We start from the raw sequence: 20,437 nt of genomic DNA on the forward strand, positions 1-20,437 counted from the left end.
GGAGAAAGCAACTGAGAGGTCATTTATGCAGACTCTGTTTTTTTTGCGTGCATAACAGTCTGAGCGCTTTAAAATGCACGGTCAGTTCAGCAGATAATGTAGTATTTTTGATTTGAATGGAGTGGACACAAATAGCCTCATAGAAAATCTATAGGAAGCTCAGTTTGTGTTCTTGGAGAATACTTAAAAGGAAACAAAGACTAATTGACTCAAAGAGATCTTGTGAAGATATTGGTACCCAGATAACTTAGTATTAAAATATCACTTTCTTACTTCCTTATTAACATGCACGTGCAATTTCTCAGCGAAATGTCTATAAATGAGGATAGAATAAATTAGAGTTGAACTGCTTTTCCTTCTCTGTTTATGAACTGATGTGCATCTGCATGCTCTCACCGAACTATAGAAGATCCTTTATGATAAAAAGTATACCAAGATGTAGAATCTGGTGTATGATGTTATTACTAAGGTCTTTGTTTGCATATAGATTTGTCACTGGTGGAAACTTAAGAACCAAAAGCTTACATGTAGAACTGAGATGTTAAGAGCATCAGTGATTAATCCTTCATCACTTAGTCATTTGTTTAATGTGTGCAAGGGCTAGAAGTTGGACACAACTAAACATTTATTAGTAAAGCTTATTTAGGTTGTTTAGGTGAATTGAGATGAAACTTTAAAACTGAGTGCAGTTGAAAACTGGTAATCCCAATTATGGATTTTAAAGTGCATTTGAAACACATGCAGGCCGGAATCTAAAGCAGAGCTGGCAAGAGTTATGCGTAAGGTATTCATAGCATAGATCATAGCTGGGTTTATAGGTGTTGAGCAGTGTGAGCTGCTCTTGTCACGGTGGTGGTTGACGTAGGGCAGAGTTTCTCCAGCTGCAGTTAAGCCCAGTGCCTTGAGGTGTGCATGACAGCCCAGCTCTAGCGGCTGCCCCGCGTGGCTCAGGTAGACGCGTGGCCCAAGCCCTGGCAGCTGCATATCCTGCGCAGACATCTCCATGGTCAAGCTGTGATGAAGGCACGCAGGAGCCGCGCATGGAGCTGATGAGCAGTGCATTGTCATGAAGCTGGAGGCTGTGGCTGGTGGCGTTCTTCCTGGCAGGAGGGCTGGCTGCAGCACAGACTTCCCCGAGCAGTGAGCTGTGTTCTTGACGCAGGCAGGGTTCATGGAGCAGGAGCATTGTGGTGGGGCCTGTGGCTGCCGCTTTGCTGCGGGGGCTGTCTGGTACCGCCGATTGCTAGTTTTGCTCTGTAAGCAGGAGTTGCGGTGCTCTGTGTCCAGTGTGTGCGAGACGTGTCCATGAGGGCCCAGGGAGCTGAGCAGCAGGGCCGGGGGTTGCAGGAGGGGAGAAGCGTCCCGCAAGTCTGGAGGGTTGTAGGCGGGAAGCCAGAGGAGCAGAAGGGCGAGCGCTGGCCCTGCCACTGCTTGTCCAAGGGAGAGCCGTAGGCCAAGAGCCATTGGTGCTGCTGCAGCACAAAGCAGCCGCGCTGGGCTCCAGAGGTGCCCTGAGGGCCGCTTGCCCTGCGCTGGGCACCTTGGGTCCCGAGGGCATCACGGAACCAGGTGGCCCCTGGCGACGACACCCAACAATGGGGCTTCCCATCCTCCCCGAGGCGTGGGGGGGGCCTGCCAGGCTCCTTCTATAGCCCCCCGCTCTGGAACAAACCTCCCCCTGAAAGCTGCTTTCCCAAAGCCTTAGCTGTGTCCACGTCCCAGGCGGCCCTGACCCTGACTGGCCACTGGGCTGGAGGTGTTGGGGATGCTGTGGAAGTGCTGTGGGAGCACTCTTGGATGGATGGAGCTGGGAAAGGAGGGTCATGGTGCCCCTGAGGGAGTGCAGGTTGCGGGCCGCTGTCCTGATTTCAGGGGGATATGAGAACGCCTGCATCCCTTTTAACCAAGGGCTTTTGGAACTCCATCATCCTAGTCAGGGCCCAAATGGAAACAGCTGAAGTCCTCGGTAGGACTTTTTAAACAGCTAGGACTAGCAGCATCTTCAAGAGGATGCTGAGGCACTTGAGCTGCTCTGCCGAAGGATCATGTAAGCTAAGATGAGCTTGTTCATTTCTCTTCCATGCAGTGCCCCTTCATGCAGGAGGACTAACTTGTCCGGTTGAATCCTCATGAGTGCTGGAAAAGAACAGTTATGTTTTATCTCTTGCATATGACACGGCTATGAAGAGGAACAGAACTACTTAATTTCTTTTTAAGAGTGAAAGAGATTGATGGCCCTTTTTTTCATATGTGATGAGCTTTGTCTTCTTCCTGCAATACAACTAGTTGTTGTATGTCTTTGTATGTCTTCATTTGCCTTTCCCTTCTTAAATGTGAGAGAGGCAGAAAAAAAGGCATTTTAGGAGGGTTATGTGTTTTGCATGAGCTTCCGCCATCCTTTCTAGGAATGCTGCAGTTACCTAAAATGAGCAAAGAAGTTAATTAGGCCGGGGCCACCCGACGCCTGTCCTTTCACACCGTCTATCCTTCCAAGGAAGAGGGAGTGAAGAGGGAAGAACATCTCTCCCATTTTAATTTTCACCAAAGGGTTGTGGAAGTGTGCTCCTGTCTGTCTTGTCTTTGTGCACTCCCAAAATGACATTTTCTTGAGGTAAGCTAGGGAAGAGCGTTGAAGCAGTTGGAGAGAATAGTGCCAAGTTTGGCCAGTGCACAAGATATTTCTGTTATTTTCATGTTGAACTGGATGAACTGCTGATGTGTTTGGTGTCTAATGTAGCTTCTGGACTCAGCAGTGATAGTTGCATTTTAGAAGTGATTCCTCCCTCCCTTTTCTGGATATGTGGAGAGTTGGACTGAATTGCCCTCATCCAAGTGGTATCTTTCTCCAGCAGCTCCCTGGGCAACTGTAGACTACACATGTATATTTTAGAGACTCTAGGTGTATATTTGAGCGGAGACTGACGTGGCTGTCCTTACAGATAGGTCTCTTCTCTCCCTGTCCCCCGAAAAAGAAATGACCCAAAAGGATGAAATAATGTGATGCATCGAAATGCAGTCCCTTTCTGGAAAATGATGTGGGGAAAGCATTGTTTTTGAGGAATCTCTTTAAATAGCCACAGAAAGCCAACGTATCATGGGAGAAGTAATGGTGGGCACCTGGTGTAAAATTTTGTCCATTCTCTCTCATGAAGTATTTGCTTTTATTGACTGGAAAAAAAAGGCTGACTGGATAGATTTAAAAGGGGAAATTATCTTGTAAATATGTATTTTTTTCCTCCCAGAACAGTGATATGCTTGCTTGTTGTAATTACTGGCACTGGGCTTTATAGTTTGTCAAAAAGGTATGAGATGTCTTCGTCTATCTGTTTTTTGGTGTCTGAATACATAATTCACTATTTAAAGGGTGAGGGGGTTCTGTAAATACCGGCGGGCTGGATTGAGGATTTTGGGGGGGCCGTAGTTTGAGGATCCCTGTTCTATACCATTCTCAGCTCCTGCATGGAAGAGTCAGGTGGTGGGTCTTCAGTTTCTTGGGTTATTTTGCCAGGGTTGAAAAGCCACTCCTATCCTATCATCTTTGAAAGATCCTGGGGAACGGGGGAGGTGCTAGAGGACTGGAAGAAGGCCAATGTCACACCAGTCTTCAAAAAAAGCAAGAAGGAGGACCCAGGCAACTACAGGCCAGTCAGCCTCACCTCTGTCCCCGGAAAAGTGATGGAACGGCTCATACTGGCCGTTGTCTCCAGGCACATGGAGGACAAGAAGGTGCTCAAGAGTAGTCAGCATGGATTCACCAAGGGGAAATCTTGCCTGACTAACCTGATAGACTTCTATGATGGAGTGACAGGCTTGATAGTTGAGGGGAGAGCAGTGGATGTCGTCTATCTCGACTTTACCAAGGCTTTTGACACCGTCCCTCACAATATCCTCCTGGGCAAGCTCCGGCAGTGTGGGTTAGATGAGTGCACAGTGAGGTGGGTTAGGAACTGGCTGGATGGCAGAGCTCAGAGGGTGGTGATCAGCAGTGCAGAGTCTAGCTGGAGGCCTGTAGCTAGTGGGGTCCCCCAGGGGTCAGTCCTCAGCCCAGTCCTGATCAATTTATTCCTCAGTGACCTGGATGAAGGCACAGAGTGCTCCCTCAGCAATTTGCTGATGATACCAAACTAGGAGGAGTATCCGATACCCCAGAGGGCTGCGCTGCCACAAAGAGGGACCTGGACAGACTGGACAACTGGGCAGTGAAAAAACATCGTGCAATTCAACAAGGCCAAATGTAAGGTCCCGCGCCTGGGGAGGAATAACCTCAGACACCAGGACAGGCTGGGGACTGACCTTCTGGAGAGCAGCTCTGCAGAGAGGAATCTGGGCGTCATGGTGGACAAAAAGTTGACCATGAGGCAGCAGGGTGCTCTCGTGGCCAAGAAGGCCAGTGGGATCCTGGGGTGCATTAAGAAGAGCATCTCCAGCAGGTCGAGGGAGGTGATCCTACCTCTCTACTCAGCCCTGGTGAGGCCACATCCACAGTATTGTGTCCGGTTCTGGGCCCCACTTTACAAGAGGATGTGCAGCTGCTGGAAAGAGTCCAGCGCAGGGCTACAATGATGATCAGGGGCCTGGAAAATCTGCCCTATGAGGAGAGACTGAGAGAGCTGGGCCTGTTCAGCCTGGAGAGGAGAAGGCTGAGAGGGGATCTAACCAGTGTCTATAAGTACCTCAAGGGAGCCAGTGAGGAGGATGGTGCTGGCCTCTTTTCCCTGGTGGCTACTGACAGAACTAGAGGGAATGGCCACAAACTGAAACACCGAAAATTCCACAGGAACTTAAGGAAAAAATTGTTGACAGTGAGGGTGACAGAGCACTGGAACAGGCTGCCCAGAGAGGTTGTGGAGTCTCCTTCTCTGGAGATCTTTAAAACCCGCCTGGATGCAGTCCTGTGCCATGTGCTTTACGTGACCCTGCTTTTGCAGGGGGGTTGGACTAGATGATCCTTGGAGGTCCCTTCCAACCTTAAGCATTCTACGATTCTATGATTCTGAACCATTCTTAACTCATGCATGGAAGAGTCAGGTCTTCAGTTTCTTGGATTATATTGCCCCGGTTGAAAATCGACTCCTACCCTTTTTTTTTTTTTTTTTTTTTTTTTGACCTGTCTCTTCAGAAACTTTGACGTTCATGCTGGTGCCCAGAATATCAGGCCCCCGGCAGCCTCCGAGGCCAGCCCAGAGGGGTGGCAAGGGCTGCCGCTGGCGGTGGGAGCTGTGCAAATGGCTGCAGCCTGGTGGCAGCCCCACACTCAGCAGCCCATCCTGGCTGCAGGTGCCAAGGCTGGTGCAGCGCGTGTGGAGAAATGTCCGCACTGCCACGGACACGTCTGCGTGGCCGGGCACGGACCTTTCTGCTGCCGAGCAGCATGTGCCCGGGCAAGAAGGTCTCCAGCCTGCTGCAGCCACCCCTCAGGTGTGCGCCCCTGAAGGGACACCCGCTGCGGGGTCACAGGTGGCCCTCAGTGACAGCGGGGCCCTCTGTGACTGCGCTGCTGTGACATCCTGGCCCGGCGGGCTTGGCCCGCAGTGTTCGGGACGACGGCAACGGGAGAGGACGGGAGCGAAGGTGCTGGCCAAAAAGCCCCCTGAGCGCACCCAGGAATTTCCCCGTTGCCCCCGGGCAGCTCCGCAGAGTTTGGCCACGTGGCCAGGATGGCGGAGCGACTCCCCAGCCACCGCTCGGTGGCTGCTGAGGAGGAGGAGGATGGGGCGGTTGCAGTGAGCATGTGCGACCTGGAGCCCCACTCGAGCCGTGCGCCCGAGGAGGCGCCGTCGGGTGAGTGCGGGGGCAGCGCTGGGCCGTGCCGTGGGCCACGAGCTCTCGCTGTGCGGCTGGCAGCAGCGTGCGCTGGGGCAGAGCGCTCCGCTGCCTCCTGCCCTCTCCGCGCCAGCCCTGCAGCTCTGCCCGCTCTCTTTCCTCGTCAGCTCCCGGTGCGGATCTGCCTGGAGAGGAGGCAGAGGAAGCCCTGGAGCACGTGCGCGCCTTTCTCAGGCGTGGAGGGAAGGTGAGTGTCGCCATCCCGCTCGGGGCTGCACCGGCGTCTCCTGCCGGCTCCCTCGGGGCGCTCCATGCTCAGACGGCCCCACGTGGCTGCTGGCGCTGGGGCTGCTCCATCCGATGTGCCCACACGTCGCTGCAGCCCCTGCCATGCGCTGGTGCTGCTGGCCGTGCGCCTGCCCCTCTTACACTCTCTCTTTGTCCCTCTGCTCCTGGCAGCAGGAAGAGGCCGAGAAGCTGCAGTTTCTGGCCTGCATCTGCACCCTCTGCACAGCGTCCTGCTTGCCTAGCCTGCCTGCTCTGCTGCTGCGCCAGGAGCTGTGGCAGTGCAAATCCCAGCTGGCAGAGGCGCTGGAGGTGAGGGCACGCGGGACTCCCAGAGGCCTGCTCGGGAGGGCACTGGCCCAGTTCTGCAGGCAAAAGGGGCTTGTGTGAGCGCGGGGAGGTGTGGGGTGCTGGCTGGTGGGCACAGCCACTTGTGGGGCCCTGGCAGCTCCCTTCGAGCCTTCCCGCTTGTGCTCTCCAGGTGCTGCTGCAAGAGGAGCCCAGGAACCACCTGGGCATGGCAGTGCGACAGCAAGTCATGCTCAGCATCAGTGCCATGAGGTAGCTGCCCCAGAGCCTGGCTTGGCCACAGCCTCCCCAGCAGATATACCAGAGGGCCCCAGTCCTGCAGGGAGCCTTCCCTTGTCCTGAGAGAGTCTCCCATTGGCATCTGGTGGGACAGAGAGGGCTGGAGCCGGGAGAGCAGAGAGGGCCCTGGAGCTCCCCCATGGGTGCGGGCCTTTCCCCAGGGGTGAGGCAGGAGGTGGGGAGATCACTGGGCCCCCCTGCCTGCTGTGTCCTCTGTTCCTGGACAGCATGCTGGTGAGAAGAGGTGACTCTCTATGGGGCTCCCTCCCCACCTGGCGTGGCTATCGCTCACGGGCCTCGCAAGCCCTGAGTGCATCCACCTTCCCAGGGCAGAAGGGTGTTGCTGGCTGCTTCAGCCCCAGGGACTGAAAGGCCCCTCTCTCTGCTTGCAGCAAAGCTGGGCTGCTTCTGGAGAGCGAGCTGGAGAGCCTGCTGGAAGCCTGCTTCTCCAGCGTCTTCTCCCTGCCTCCAAGGGAGCATCTGGATCCTGCTCTTTACTCCCAGGTGGGTGCTGGCTGCTTAAGTGAGGCTCAGGGCAGGCTCCCAGCTTGCCTCTCCCTCGCCCATGCCCTCTCCCCCTGGCCCTGGACAGGGCCATGGGCAGTGTCACCAGGCTGTGCCCTGTGCAGCAGCAGCAGCAGCTCCCCTGGCCTGAGGGCTCTCCTGCCCTCAGCACTACTCTACATGTCCCTCTGACACAGGAGGAATTCCAAGCCCTCTCTGACAGCTGTGGGGCACTGAGGAAGAAGTGCCTCAACCCTCTGTCCCCCTTGCAGCTGCTGGATGCCATGGACAGCATGCTGAAGGACTTGATGCTTGGCAGCCCTTCCTCCAGCATCATGGACATGAAGACCATCCTGCAGGTCTGCTATCTGCCAGGAGCAGAGTTGCCAGCTCCAGGGCCCTGTGGTGGGACAGGGGGGAGTTGTCCAGCAGCGGCTGGAGATTGCCCAGTGCTGAGAGGGGACAAGGTCCCACATGGGATTGGGGATCCCCACAGTTCTCCTGTGTGAGCCCAGTGTCCCTTGGCTACAGCCAACATCCCCTCCTCCTCAACCCGCTCCTGCACTCATTACAACCCCCACGGGCTCCTGCTGTCACATCAGGCCCGTCTGGGAGATTTGCCCCACAGTCACAAAGGACTCTGGATGCAAGATCCCCTCTCCGGGCTCTGCCGGTGCTCCAAGGCACAAAGCTGCCAGGCATTTTCTGGGACACAGGACAGAGCAGCAGCTTTTCTCCTTGCAGCTCCTACTGCCCTACGCTGAGTGCCAGCAAGCAGCTGTGCACGAGAGGGCTGTGGGACGCCTTGCGAAGCTGGGGGATCTCCTGACCAGCTCTTCTTTGGTGTCGGTAAGGAGTCTCTGGTGCAGGCAAGCTGCAGCCACTGCCTGTCCCTTGTCAGCATGCAGCCATGTCCTGTAGCTCCAGGCTGCCTCCAAGGGAAGCCACCAAGGCTCTGGCTCAGCCGGATCCAAGCCTGCAAGGAGCGTGGGCCCAGGGCTTTGATCCTGAGCGCTGCCCCTCTGGCCTCGTGTCAGCACTGCCTCCCTCCCCCAGGTGCGTGAATGCTTCCAAGTTGGCGGTGCTAGCTGTGGCAGCTTCTTGGAGAAGAGCGTGCCGGTCCTGGGGCAGCTGGTGGGACATCTCACCCTGTGCGGCGCCTGCAAGGACGAGGGAAGCAGCGATGAGGCCGCGGAGGCCCTGTGGCACCTCTATGAGTTCCTGCTGCAGGGAGAGAGTAAGAATTTCTGTGTGGTTGCAAGCAATTCCCCTTGCCCACCCCTTGCAATAGGCCCAGCACCTCCCTGGGCGTCCTGCTGCGCACTCTTTCCTGCTAGGGCCTTTTCGCCTGCCAGGGGCTGTTTGTCACTGATGCCTTCCGTGGGCCGTGTCCAGCTGTGCAACCTTCATGCCGAATGCCCTGTGTTTCCCTTCCTGTGCAGGCAGGGAGCCGTCACAGGAGAGTGCCTGGCAGCAAGAGCTCCGAGAGGAGTGGGAAACTGCAGGCACCTTGAGGCTTTCCCGGTCCAGGGACACCAGGGAAATGAACAGGGTAAGGAGCCCCTCCCTGGCTGGGACTTCCAGCTGTGGGATCAGCCTGCAACTTGGACGTGGAGAGGGGTGGCTGCCAGGTGGGGCTGAGGAGAGGGCTGGCACTTTCATTAGGCCAGGACTAGCCAGGGGCTTCCTTCCAGCATCCTGCAAGCCCTGCTTCCCTGCAGGAACAGCAGGTGGAGACCTTAACCCCAAGCACCCAGACCAATCCCAGCACCATCACCCAAGCCAGCAGAGCCCCAGCTCCTGCCTCGGAGGGACTCGCTGCCCCATGTCGCTCTCCAGGGCCACGCGCTGCTCAGCCAGACAACGCAGTTGGGAGCCTGGCTGTGACATCTCTCTCGGGGCTGCCTTCTTTTGTGCCCTAGATGTTTGGGAAACACCTCCAGCCAGACGAGAAGGCAGAGGCCATCCTCGTAGCCATCAGGGGCATGAGAGCCTGCAGCAGCTACGACACGCAGGCGGCTGCTCACATGCTGGACGAGCTCGTCACGGCCGACGCCTGCCTTTTGGAGCATGTGAGTAGCCTGCGGGTGGCACAGCCGGGGTTCAGGCCCTTTGGGGGCTTGTTTTTCCCCTGAGTGCTCGTGTACCAGGCACCCAACTGCCTCTGTGGCCAGCCCAGAGTGGTGGCAAGGGCAGGCATTCTCCGTGGGAGCTGTGCAAATGGCTGCAGTGTGGCAGCAGCCTCACACTTTGCCATGTGGTCTGCAGGTGCCAAGGCTGGTGAAGAACATATGGGAAAACATCCTGGCCGTGCGAGATGCATCTGCACGGCTCAGCCTGGACAGGGCTCTTCTCCTGCTGAGCAGCACATGCCCAGACAAGGTGGTTGCGAGCCTGCTGAGCTGCTGCCCCTCATGTGACAGGTCTGTGCTGGCCGGGGCAGGGGCAGGGACAGGGCTGCAGCCTCGCAGGTCACGGGGCTGCAGCCGCGGCAGCCGCTGACAAAGCGCTCTGGGCCCGCAGCGCCGCCGGGGCCATGTGGAAGGTGCTGGTGTCCAGGCCTGGCACCGCGGAGCGGGTGCTGCCGGAGCTGCTCATTGCACTGGAGGACTGGCGGCTGCCCGAGGAAATGGCCTCAGCTGTCTCTTTCCTGGCCGTGAGTTTGTGGAGGAAGCCCCGCTCTCCCGTCGGACTGCCCTTGCCCCTGCGTCGAGAGGCTGCCCTTCTCCATGCAGCCCCAAGCCGGGGCCTCCCCCGGGACGCACGGGCCCAGCGCAGGATGGAGGGGCTACAGCTGGCAGGGCCCTGGCCAGCGCCAGCTTGCTGGGCTGCTGGGCCTGCTTGGGGCCCTCTGCACACCCAGACACACGGAGCTGGCCTGAGCGTCTGGCTGCCTCCCTGCACCTCTGCATGGCCCTGCCTCGTGCAGCACGCGCTCAGCCTGCTCTGGGGACAGGACCACGTTAGGGTTCCAGGCAGCAGAAATGTCATCAGGGCCAAATCAGGGGAACCAGGGTAGCTTCCACGCTACGTGTGGCCCTCTAGGGGATGTTCTCACTGCCCAGGAAGGCTTGTGGTGGCTTTGTGGCACCCAGGCGCCGAGCCCCAGGAGCTGCCATGGCTCTGCTCTGGCCAGGCAGGCCAGGCACCCCCTCCTGCTCCTGCCGAGGCGCAGGGCACTGCTAGGAGCCTCACCGCCGAGCTCCAGCAGCACAGGAGGGACATCTCAGCAGCAAGGGCTGTCTCTGGGCTTTCTCTGCAGGCAACGCGTGTGCTCCAGGAGATCCTCCACCAGCCCCACTGCCTGCACGTGCTAGGGGCGTTCTTCCCCCAGCTCCTGCTGGCGCTGCTCTTCCAGAGCTCTTTCCTGGCAGCGCTGGAGCAGGAGCAGTCGGACGCGCTGTGGGGGAGATGCAGAAGGGAGGAGTCCATGTGCAGCAGTCCCGTGAGGTGCTCCATCACATCCCTGCCGTCCTTGGCAGGCAGGGCTGCAGGCAGGGCCAGGGGTGCGAGTGTGAGCGAGTGTTTTCTCTGCACACAGGCTTGCAGTGCAGACCATGAAAGCACTGCTGTGCCGTGCCGGCTACGAGAACGTGGTGCTGGCAATGGCAAAGAAGGGCAGCTGGGATATGCTCCTGCACGCTGAGACCCATCACCAGGGAGTGGGTTTGCTGGCCAGGTGAGAGCCCCTGTCTCCCTGCTTTGCTGCAGCATTTCACCCCTGCGCACAGGGTGACTCTCAGAGCCCACAGGGGTGCCCAGTTCTCCACGCAAAGGTGGCTTTGTTCTATGCGTGGTGGCCCAAGGGATGTGATGGGAGGAAGTGAGGGTGCAGTCTCAGGAGAGCTCTGCCTGGGCTGCTCAGGCCTCACAGTGCCTTCTTCCCTCCGCCAGAGAGATGAGGAAGAGCCCAAGAGCGCTGCGCCTTCTGCTGTTTCAACAGCTGGCAGTGCTGCTCTTGGGCGAGGAGCCCTGCACGGAGATCCCTGCCATGGCTTTCCTGGTGGAGGTGAGCCTCATGTGGGCACTGCCCTTCTGGGGTGCTTCTAGCTCCAGTGCTCTCTGCGAGCCCCAGCTGTGGGATGGAGGGCAACGAGCGCAAGTGGGGCAGTGGGTGATCTGCCATGAGTCCCCTCGGCCTTCACCCCTCTGCAGCGGGCTCCTTCTTGTCCCCACGTGTATTTGATGTCTCTTTGTGTCGCATCTCTGTCGAAGGGTTCCTCCAAAGCATGAGGACAGGAGGCTGGTGCAGGGAGGGGAGGAGCAGGCCAAGGCTGTGCCCTGCGCTGTGCCCTGAGGCCCCAGGCAGGGAGGGAGGTCCCAGGGGCTCCCTGCAGTCACTGCTGCCTTTGGGCCAGCCTTCCTCTGAGCCCGCTGCCCTTGCCCTGAGCTACTGCTGGGATCCAGTGGTGTCCGACACAGGCAGTGCTGTAGCCATTGCCACCTTCTCTGTGCTGTGCATTGCAGCTGATGGCCTGCAGTGACCTTCAGGCAGATGAAGATGTCTTCCTGGGAATCTCTGTGGTGTCCCTGAAGAGTCACAGCAGGGTAATGCATAAGCTGGGACTCAGAAGCCTCCTCGTGCTGTGCAGCAGACAGGAGATGGTGAGCAGGGCATCACTGGGGGGAAGCTGTGTGTGCTGGGTGCTAGGGAACAGGCTAGCTTGGACTTTGCTGGGCCTCAGGAGCTGAGGGGGCTGAAGATCTCAGCCCAGCACCTAGCAAGCTTTGTTTGATAGGGTGTGAGACTGAGGGAAGCTGCTGTCTAATAAGGTGCCAGGGTAGCCAGGGTCAGTATTTTTTAAATTGAACTTGTACTTCCCACATACAGGTCAGAAAAATGCATGTCCTGATGCCTCTGGTCATGAGACACTTGCAGGATGAGGACAGGGACATGAGCAGCCAGGCTCTTCTCGTGCTCAGCCATGTGGTCCGTGTCCTGGAGAGACCAGCACTCACGGACATGGCTCCAGAGCTGGCTGAGAAACTCCTGCCACTCTTTGAGGATGTAAGGCTGGGGGCAGAGCTGTGGGGCTGGCTGCTGTGTGGGAGGCTGCCAGGACCCTTTCTGCCCGGGGCCCTTGGGATACTGTCCTGTGCTGCCCATGCTGTCCTGGACTGCAGGGCTGCGTTGCACCAATGCAGCCTGTGAAGAAAGCTGTCACGTGCGGTGCCAGTGCTGAGGAGCTCTCTCTTCCTTGCCACCAGGAGCGCGAGCACACACGAAAGCTCTCCATGCAGCTCTTCAGCAAGCTCGTGGAGACAGCAGCGGGCACCGCAAAGGAGCAGATGAAGCAGCAAGTGCACACGAGCACGCTGCCACTGCTCTTCCACCTTCAGGATGAGAGCCCCAGTGTGGTCGAGGTATGGCTGAGCAATGGGACATGCTGGGGAACCGAGTAGCCACGTTGGGAATAGCTGTGGGAGGTAGTCCTGGCTGAGTCCTGCCTGGATGTCTCTGGGGCTGCAGCCCTTCAGCCTCCTGCTGGCCTTGGCTGCAGCTCAGCAGCTCTTGGGAGTCTCTGCTGTGCTGCCTGTTCAGGACAGAGTGGCTCAGGTGGTGCTTGCTCCATGTTTCTGCTCAGCGAGGGGGGCCAAGGACCCCAAAGCAGATTCAGTGCCCTGCTGCTGCCCCTTGCCATGAAGGGCCAGCAAATGCCCTGAGTCTTGTCAAGATGAGGGGGCTGGGGGGGCACAGGCTCTTGTCCCATGGACTGCGGTGGCATCTCCCCGTTTTTTCCATGTGCAGGCTGCTCAGGAAGCCCTCCTTGGTGCCGCCAAGCTCCTCAAGTGGAAGGAGCTGAGGCGTTTGGCTCAGAGCCAGCAGACTTGGCTGATCAGCAAGTGCCTGGTAAGGACAGTCCCCAGGCTGCAGCCCAGCCCGGAGCAGCTCTTTCCTCCTCCGTGCCCAGTGTGTGGGGCTGGCGGCTCCAGGTGCAGGAGCAGCACTCGCAGGCTCTTCTGCAGGCTCCTCTGCCTTTGCTGAGCCCTGGGATGCTGAAGCTGCCCCTGGCCCAGCAGGGCCTTGCAGCAGGAGGGCCCCTCAGCGCGCCTGGGCAGCAGCCGTCCCTCTGCTGCCTCCAACGCTGGCTCGGCGCTGCCCAGCCTCTGCAGGGGGTCCTGAGTGTGGTGGCAGGGGGAGGCCGGCTGCTCCTGGGGTAAGGACGGCGAGAGGATGTTGTGCGCTGAGCCTTGTGCTCTCCCCAGCTGGCCGGGAGCAGGGGCAGGAGGAGGGCGGACGAATACCTGCGCCAGAGCCTGTCCTACCTGGAGAGCAGCCAGGAGTCCCTGCGCGAGGCGGCCGTGAGGTTTCTTGGTGAGCCCCAAGCCCTGGGCTCCATCTCTGTTCTGGGACAGCTCGGCCTCAGCCCCGGCTGCTGCGCTGGCAGCAAAAGCAGCCCTGTGACTGCTGCAGCCCCGCGTGCCTGAGGCAGCGCCTGGGCGCCTGGAGGCTCCGTGCCACCCTCAGCCATCTCTGCCCGCAGTGGTGGGGCCGGTGGGAGTCCCTCGCAGCAGGAGCCCTGCGGGTTACACTGGGGAAAGGGGACTGGGGTGAGCCCTGCCTGAGGGGAGGTGGGTGCCTGGCCAGGTGGGCAGGACTGGGGGGAACAGCTTTGAGGAGCAGCATTTATGGGGCACTGTGTGTGTGCCTAGGGCATGCTGGGCAGCACACCAGGGAGCAGAGCAAGGAGACGGTGGAGGTCATCTGTGAGAGTGAGTGAGGGCAAGTGGGGTGTCACATGGGCTGGGGGGACAAAGAGATCCTGTCCAAGGAGCTCCCATCCCTGTGTAGGTGAGGAGGGCTCTGCTGCCCGAGAGGAGCAGAGCAGGGGTGGTGTGGGGAGAGTAGAGAGAGATTTCAGGCACCTTGGGCACATTCCTGGGCAGCAGCTGCCAGCTAATCCATTAGAGCCCCTGGGTCCATCCTGGCTGTGGCAAGAGCTGGGTGGGACTGGTGGTGTTAGGAGGAGAGGCCTGGGGCCTGGGGGATATGGGGGCTTCATGTGAGCTCGTGCTTCCCCCCTCAGCCCTGAAAGGCCTGCAGGAGGACAGCAGCCCATCCATCTCTTCCCTGGCCACCCAAACCATGCTGATCCTGAGAGCTGCAGGGAAGGGGGCTGCATCCACGGGCACCCAGGAAGGCCTGTGCAACCGCCTGAGGAGAGCGTGGGAGAGGCGGCACTGCCCTCTGCAAGGTGTCAGTCTTTGCTGCTGGCGCTCGGCCACGTCCTGATGCCAGGCTGCTCTGTGCACAGGCCTCATTAAAGAAACAATCCTGTCTCTTCAGCGTGTGTCGTGTCTTTTCTTTGGCAAACCCAGCAGTAGAAAACGCAGGTTGTGAAGGGATTGGGGTCCCCCTCTTAGAGGAGTTGGGTATGCGCTCCCTGCAGCAGGCTGCAGCCAATAACCTGACCCCTTGCCACCCCTCGCAGCAGTCAGCAAAGCCTCTCCCACCCCCCAGCTTTACCCTTACATAGAATCATAGAATGCTTAAGGTTGGAAGGGACCTCTAGAGGTCATCTAGTCCAACCCCTGCACACGCAGGGTCATCTAGAGCACGTGGCACAGGACTGCGTCCATGCACGTTTTGAAGATCTCCAGAGAAGGAGGCTCCACAACCTCTCTGGGCAGCCTGTTCCAGGGCTCTGTCACCCTCACTGTCAACAATTTTTTCCTTAAGTTCTTGTGGAACTTTTGGCATTTCAGTTTCTGGCCATTACCTCTAGCTCTATCGGTGGCCAGCAGGGAAAAGAGGCCAGCAGCATCCGCCTCACTGCCTCCCTTGAGGTACTTACAGACACTGGTTAGATCCCCTCTCAGCCTTCTCCTCTCCAGGCTGAACAGGCCCAGTTCCCTCAGCCTCTCCTCACAGGGAAGATGTTCCAGGCCCCTGATCATCCTTCTAGCCCTGCGCTGGACTCTCTCCAGCAGCTCCACATCCCTCTTGTACTGTGAGGCTCAGAACAGGACACAATACTCTAGATGCTGCCTCACTAGGGCTGAGTAGAGGGGCAGGATCACCTCCCTCGACCTGCTGGAGATGCTCTTCTTAATGCACCCCAGGATCCCATTGGCCTTCTTGGCCACAAGGGCACACTCCTGCTTTGTGGTCAACTTTTCGTCTACCACGACACCCAGGTTCCTCTCTGCAGGGCTGTTCTCCAGAAGGTCAGTCCCCAGTCTGTCCTGATGCATGGGGTTATTCCTCCCCAGGTGCAGGACCTTGCACTTGGACTTGTTGAATTTCATGAGGTTTTTCACCTCCCAGTTGTCCAGTCTGTTCAGGTCCTTCTGGATGGCAGTGCAGTCCTTGTGGGTATCAGCTACTCTTCCCAGTTTGGTATCATCAGCAGACTTCCTGAGGGAGCACTCTGTGCCTTCATCCAAGTCATTGAGGAATAAATTGAATATATATAGGTTATATATAAAGAGAATATAGGTGAAGATCAAAGTACATAGAAACATAAACTCTTAATTATATAGGTTAAGATCAATATACATAAAAGCATAGAATTGCAAACATCACTACTTCTATTCCCTGCTGCACCAAATGTTTATAAATGATTCATGATTCATTCCGACGGCTCAATGGTTTTTGTCTCTTGGACTTGGCTGAAATTGTCCTGTGGCTGTGACTGCTCTGTTGTCAATGAGACTTTACATCTTTTGCTGGTAACCACCGAGCACCTGTGGGAAGGAGAACACACACATATCCCCTTCCCCATGCTATTAGTTCTATGGAGCCTCTCCCTGGTGGTTCTCCAAATTCTTTATACCATCCCTTTGGTGGAGGCACAACTGCAGGGACCATCTTGAATTGTCAGTCAGCTGCTGGTGTAAATACCTGAGGATCAGAAGGATTCAAAAGATTAAGCACATATAATGCTTTGTCTGACTGTTCCTATGGGGTAACACTGTCCATAGGATTTCCTCTTTTTCTTTTTATTTAACATAGCCTTGAGAGTCCCATGGACACGTTCAGTAATGGCTTGTCCAGTGGGGGAATGCGGTATACCTGTAACGTGTTGTATACCCCAGTCTTGTAGGAAGACAGAAATTGTTTGTGAAACATAAGCAGGACCAGTATCAGTTTTAATTGCTTTCAGAATGCTCATAGTGGCAAAACATCTTAAGCAGAGGTGTTTCACATTCCGTGCCTTTTCTGCGATATGTGCAGTGGCTACCAGAAACCCTGGGAAGGTATCCACATTAACATGCACATAACACAGTTGGCCACATGTTGATATATGTGTGACATCACTCTGCCAAAATTCGTTAGTTCGTAAACCTCGAGGATTCACTCCTGTGTATGATGATATTGGTGTAATACATTGACAATCAGGGCATGCAGGGACAATTTCTGTGGCTTGTTCTCAGGGCAGAGCAAGTTGTTTACGTAAGGAAGAGGCATTTTGATGAAAGAAGTGGTGAGATAATCGGGCTTGTTCAAAACTGCACGGCAGTACTGCTGCCATCATCAATTTGTCTGCCATAATATTTCCTTCAGTTATTGGTTCTGGTAGAGTAGTATGTGACAATTTACATTTATAATGCATATACATATGCCAATGCATATGCGAGTACATAGATGACATCCTTAATTGGGGGTGATTTTCCCAAGAAGGTTGGGAAAGTAGCCACAGCAGTATGGCAAATCCTATTTGAAGCTGACATTGAGGTACCACCTGAGGAATGCCAGGGACCAAGCAAAGAGGTAAAATTCCTAGGGACTTGGTGGATAGCTGGCAGTGCAGGGATTCCTGCAGATACCTTAAGAAAAATTGAAGAGCTGCAAATGCCCCGATCAAGGAAAGAATTACAACAATTGATGGGAACTTCAGGATATTGGAGAAAATACCTACCTGGATTTTCTGTCACTGCCCCTCCTTTATATTTGCTCTTAAGGAAAAGCAAACCTTGGAAGTGGGAATTAGAACACAAAGAGTCAGCCAAAACTCTGACTGGAGAATTAGAAACATTTCAGTCACTGGGACCAGAACACCCCCACGACATTCTTACAGCTGAATGGGGTTTTGCTGATCATGCTACTTACTGTAAGTTACAACAAGTAACTTACTGCTATGAACTTACTGTAACTTGTTGTTACAGTAACTTACTGTTACTTAGTGTAACTTGCTTACAGGCTGTCCCTTATGGAACAAAAGTATATGGTTTATTCTTTATTGTTTAGCTTGACTGCATTTAAGAAAGCTAACTACAATATTCTGAATGGGAGAAAAAAGACTTTTATCCTTAGTCTGAGCAGTTAAACAGGTTGAGAAAATACATCAAAAACAACCTGTGCAAACTAGAGGACCGTTTAATTTACTAGAAGCAATCCTAAAGGGGACTGCTCCCCCAGAAGGAATTGAACCAAACCCCACTACCACAAAATGATATGCCTACCTAACAGGAGTAGCAGAAAATATGCAGCTAACTGAAGGGCGCACTAAGGTTCCCAAATCACAGATGCCTGTAAAAACAGATCCATTAGCACTGGGACAAGCTCTTAAACCTTCATCAACTCTGAATGTACCATCTGTCATTGATGGAACACCAACAGAAAACATGTGATTTAGAGATGCTTCAGCAAAAAGGTTAAATGGTAAACAGCTATAAAAGGCTGTTGCATTAAATATTACCACTGGTGAAGAAGTAATAGAAGAAGCTGAAGACAGTGCACAAGCAGGAGAGTTAAGAGCAGTAGTTTTAGCTACACAAAATGGAGCAAGTGTTGTCTATGTAGGCTCCTATGCTGTGTGGGCTGGTGCCACACAATGGCTTTGTGGATGGGAAGCTCTTAACCGGGAAGGAAATAGAACCCCAGGTTGGAGCCCAGGCCTGCAAGAGCAGGGAGCCTGGAGCCTGCAGGCCAGGGCAGGGGCTGCAGGCGATGGGGGCAGAGCCCATCCTCTTTCCCACAGCACATTTTGTGGCCTGGCTCATGGGCAAACTAGCACAAGGCCTCAGTGTGCACAAAATGCGCTCACAGCTGAAGCACAGCTGGGGCTGGAGCTTTGCAGAGCGTAGGGTCCTTTCCTTGCCCTGGGGTATCTCAAGAGAGCGCACTTTGGGCCAAAGCTGCCCTCCTCCTCTCCTCTGTCTCCTTTCCCCACCTCCTTATTCCTGTGTTCCAGGCTGCGGGAAGGAGGGAACATCCTGCCCCTTATCAGGACAATGTGGCTCTTGGAGGATGTCAGGCTGCCCTCTGGGCCTGAATCCATAAGCAAGATACATGCACAGAGGCCGAAGAACCACGGCAGCTTCGTTGTGGGAAGCTGAAGAGAGGGCTGAATGAGTCCAGCAAGAACGGGGCCAGCTGCTTCCTGAGGGGTGGTCGCTGCAGCGTTGCCCGCAGTGACGCAGGCTGCTCCGCGCACGCAGTTGCTCCCTGTGTGCCACGTGCTACTGGGCTGGCAGTGCTGCCTTAGAGCTCATCTACCCACAGCCTCCTGGTCTCCTGCCTTGCTTGTGCCCTTTTGCCCTGCAGCACCCGCTCCCTCCCATATCCCGACCCCAGCGAGTCCTTCTACTGCCCCTCTGTGCGATGGATCCACATGGCTACAAAGGAAACGCTGGTGACGTTGTTGCTTTTCAGGCAGGGCCTTGGGAGCTCCCTTCCCATGCAGAGAGCAGTGTGTGCTCTCCTGAGGATCAGCTTGTCCTCTCTTGCACTGTCTGAGTGCAGGCATTCAGCCGGGAGCGCCTCGGTGTGCAGCAGAGCTGAGGTCCTGCTGCCCTGGGGAATGCTCTCCAGCCCAAAGATACTGCACCCAGTGTAGGGATTAAATAGTTAATGTAGAGTGTACTAATGGGGATTAAATAGTTAATGTAGAGTGTACTAATAAGCTAGTCAATACTTAGTCTCAAAATGCAAGGACTCTTGATAAATGGCATGACAGATGGCTCTGCATGGAAGGGTTGCCTATCTACAAGGACGACTCCTGAAAAATGGTAAGTCAGGAGGTTCCACATGGAGGGGTTGCCTGTCCAGATCTCCTAGTTAGCAATAAAATATAGATAACATTAACATGAAAGTAGAACAGAGAAACGGGAGGGGGGAACATTTTTGGGGTGAAAACGGTATAAAAGAGGGAAGACCGAAGTAGTCGGGGTCCGTGGTGTAACCCCTGCGTGGGAAAGCCCGGACCCCAGCTAGCTGGTAATACTTATTATCTTTCTCCTATTATTAAAAAGCACAATATATCGATGGTGTTTGCCTCTTTCTCTGTCAATTCGAAAACTGTACCTAACATCAGCTTCTCTCCTTCTGTCCTAGGAGGCACCAAGGGCCTGGGGCCCTCGATCTGCTTGAGGAGAGGCCGTTTCACCCCTCCTAGGCTCTCCAGAGCCAGCAGCACAGAGCGACAACTTCCATCTTGATGGTGAGCATTTGTGATTGAGGGACACATATATCCCTGTTATGAGGAAAGACTAAACAGGCTGGGCCTCTTTAGGGTGGAGAAGAGATTGATAGGAAGTTTTATCAGCAGACCCAAATAGCTGAGGGAGAATGTAAAGAGGATGTGGCCAAGCTCTTCCCTGTGGTGGTGAGGGCAGGACACCTTCCCCCAGCATGGGGACACCTCCTTGGCTGCTGCACGCAGGGCCCCGCTGCACACTGGTGCCAAAGGTGCCTCTGCAAAGAGGTGCATTGCAGAGAGCAGCTGTGGCACCTGCTCTCCCAGCTGTGGCCAGTGCCGGGCCCTGCTCTGGGCAGCTCCTGCCTTCTCCCCACGGCAGGGAGCTCGCAGCTTGCGCTGCTGCGCCCTGGGCCCTCCGCACAGGGGCGGCCCCTTGGCCAGCCCAGCTCCTCTGGGCCAGCGCTCACACGCAGCGCTAAGCTCTGCCTCGAGCTCCTGGCAGAGGGAATGGCGGGCAGCCCAGGATAGGGAAAGGCTGGGAAGGGCTGTTGGCAGCCCGAGGACTTGGGTGTCACACAATTCCAGTAGAGCAAACGGGCCCTGCACAGGAAAGCCCAGAGCCCCCACGGAGCAGGAGGACCTGCCTTGGTGATGTGGTCCCTGTCCATGGGGCTGCAGAGGGACAGAGCAGCCTCCATGATGGTCCCCAGCACAGGGCTGTTCCTGACAGGAGGCAATTTCTGCAGCAGCTCCTGAGGGGAGACTGCACACACCCTCTTCCTGCCATCCCTGAGCGTGTCCCAGCCCTGATGGGCCCTGTGCTCACCCAGGGGCTGGGGCACTCAGCTCTGCATCTCACAGCCTCGTGTCCCTGACACCCAAGAGCTGCCCTTTGCCCATGGCCTGGGCACTGAGGGGACTTGTTGTCTCAG

General features: G+C 56.0%; 1 pseudogene; it reads left to right on the plus strand.

Annotated features, from left to right (window-relative positions):
* The window catches only part of LOC148595509 (ATPase family AAA domain-containing protein 2-like), a 398,768-nt pseudogene that overhangs the window by 321,698 nt on the left and 56,633 nt on the right, over positions 1 to 20,437 (plus strand).

The sequence above is a fragment of the Tinamus guttatus genome, unplaced genomic scaffold (assembly GCF_059628265.1).
Source record: "Tinamus guttatus ecotype Peru unplaced genomic scaffold, ASM5962826v1 Tinamus_guttatus_pri_ptg000087l, whole genome shotgun sequence".
Lineage (NCBI taxonomy): Eukaryota > Metazoa > Chordata > Aves > Tinamiformes > Tinamidae > Tinamus > Tinamus guttatus.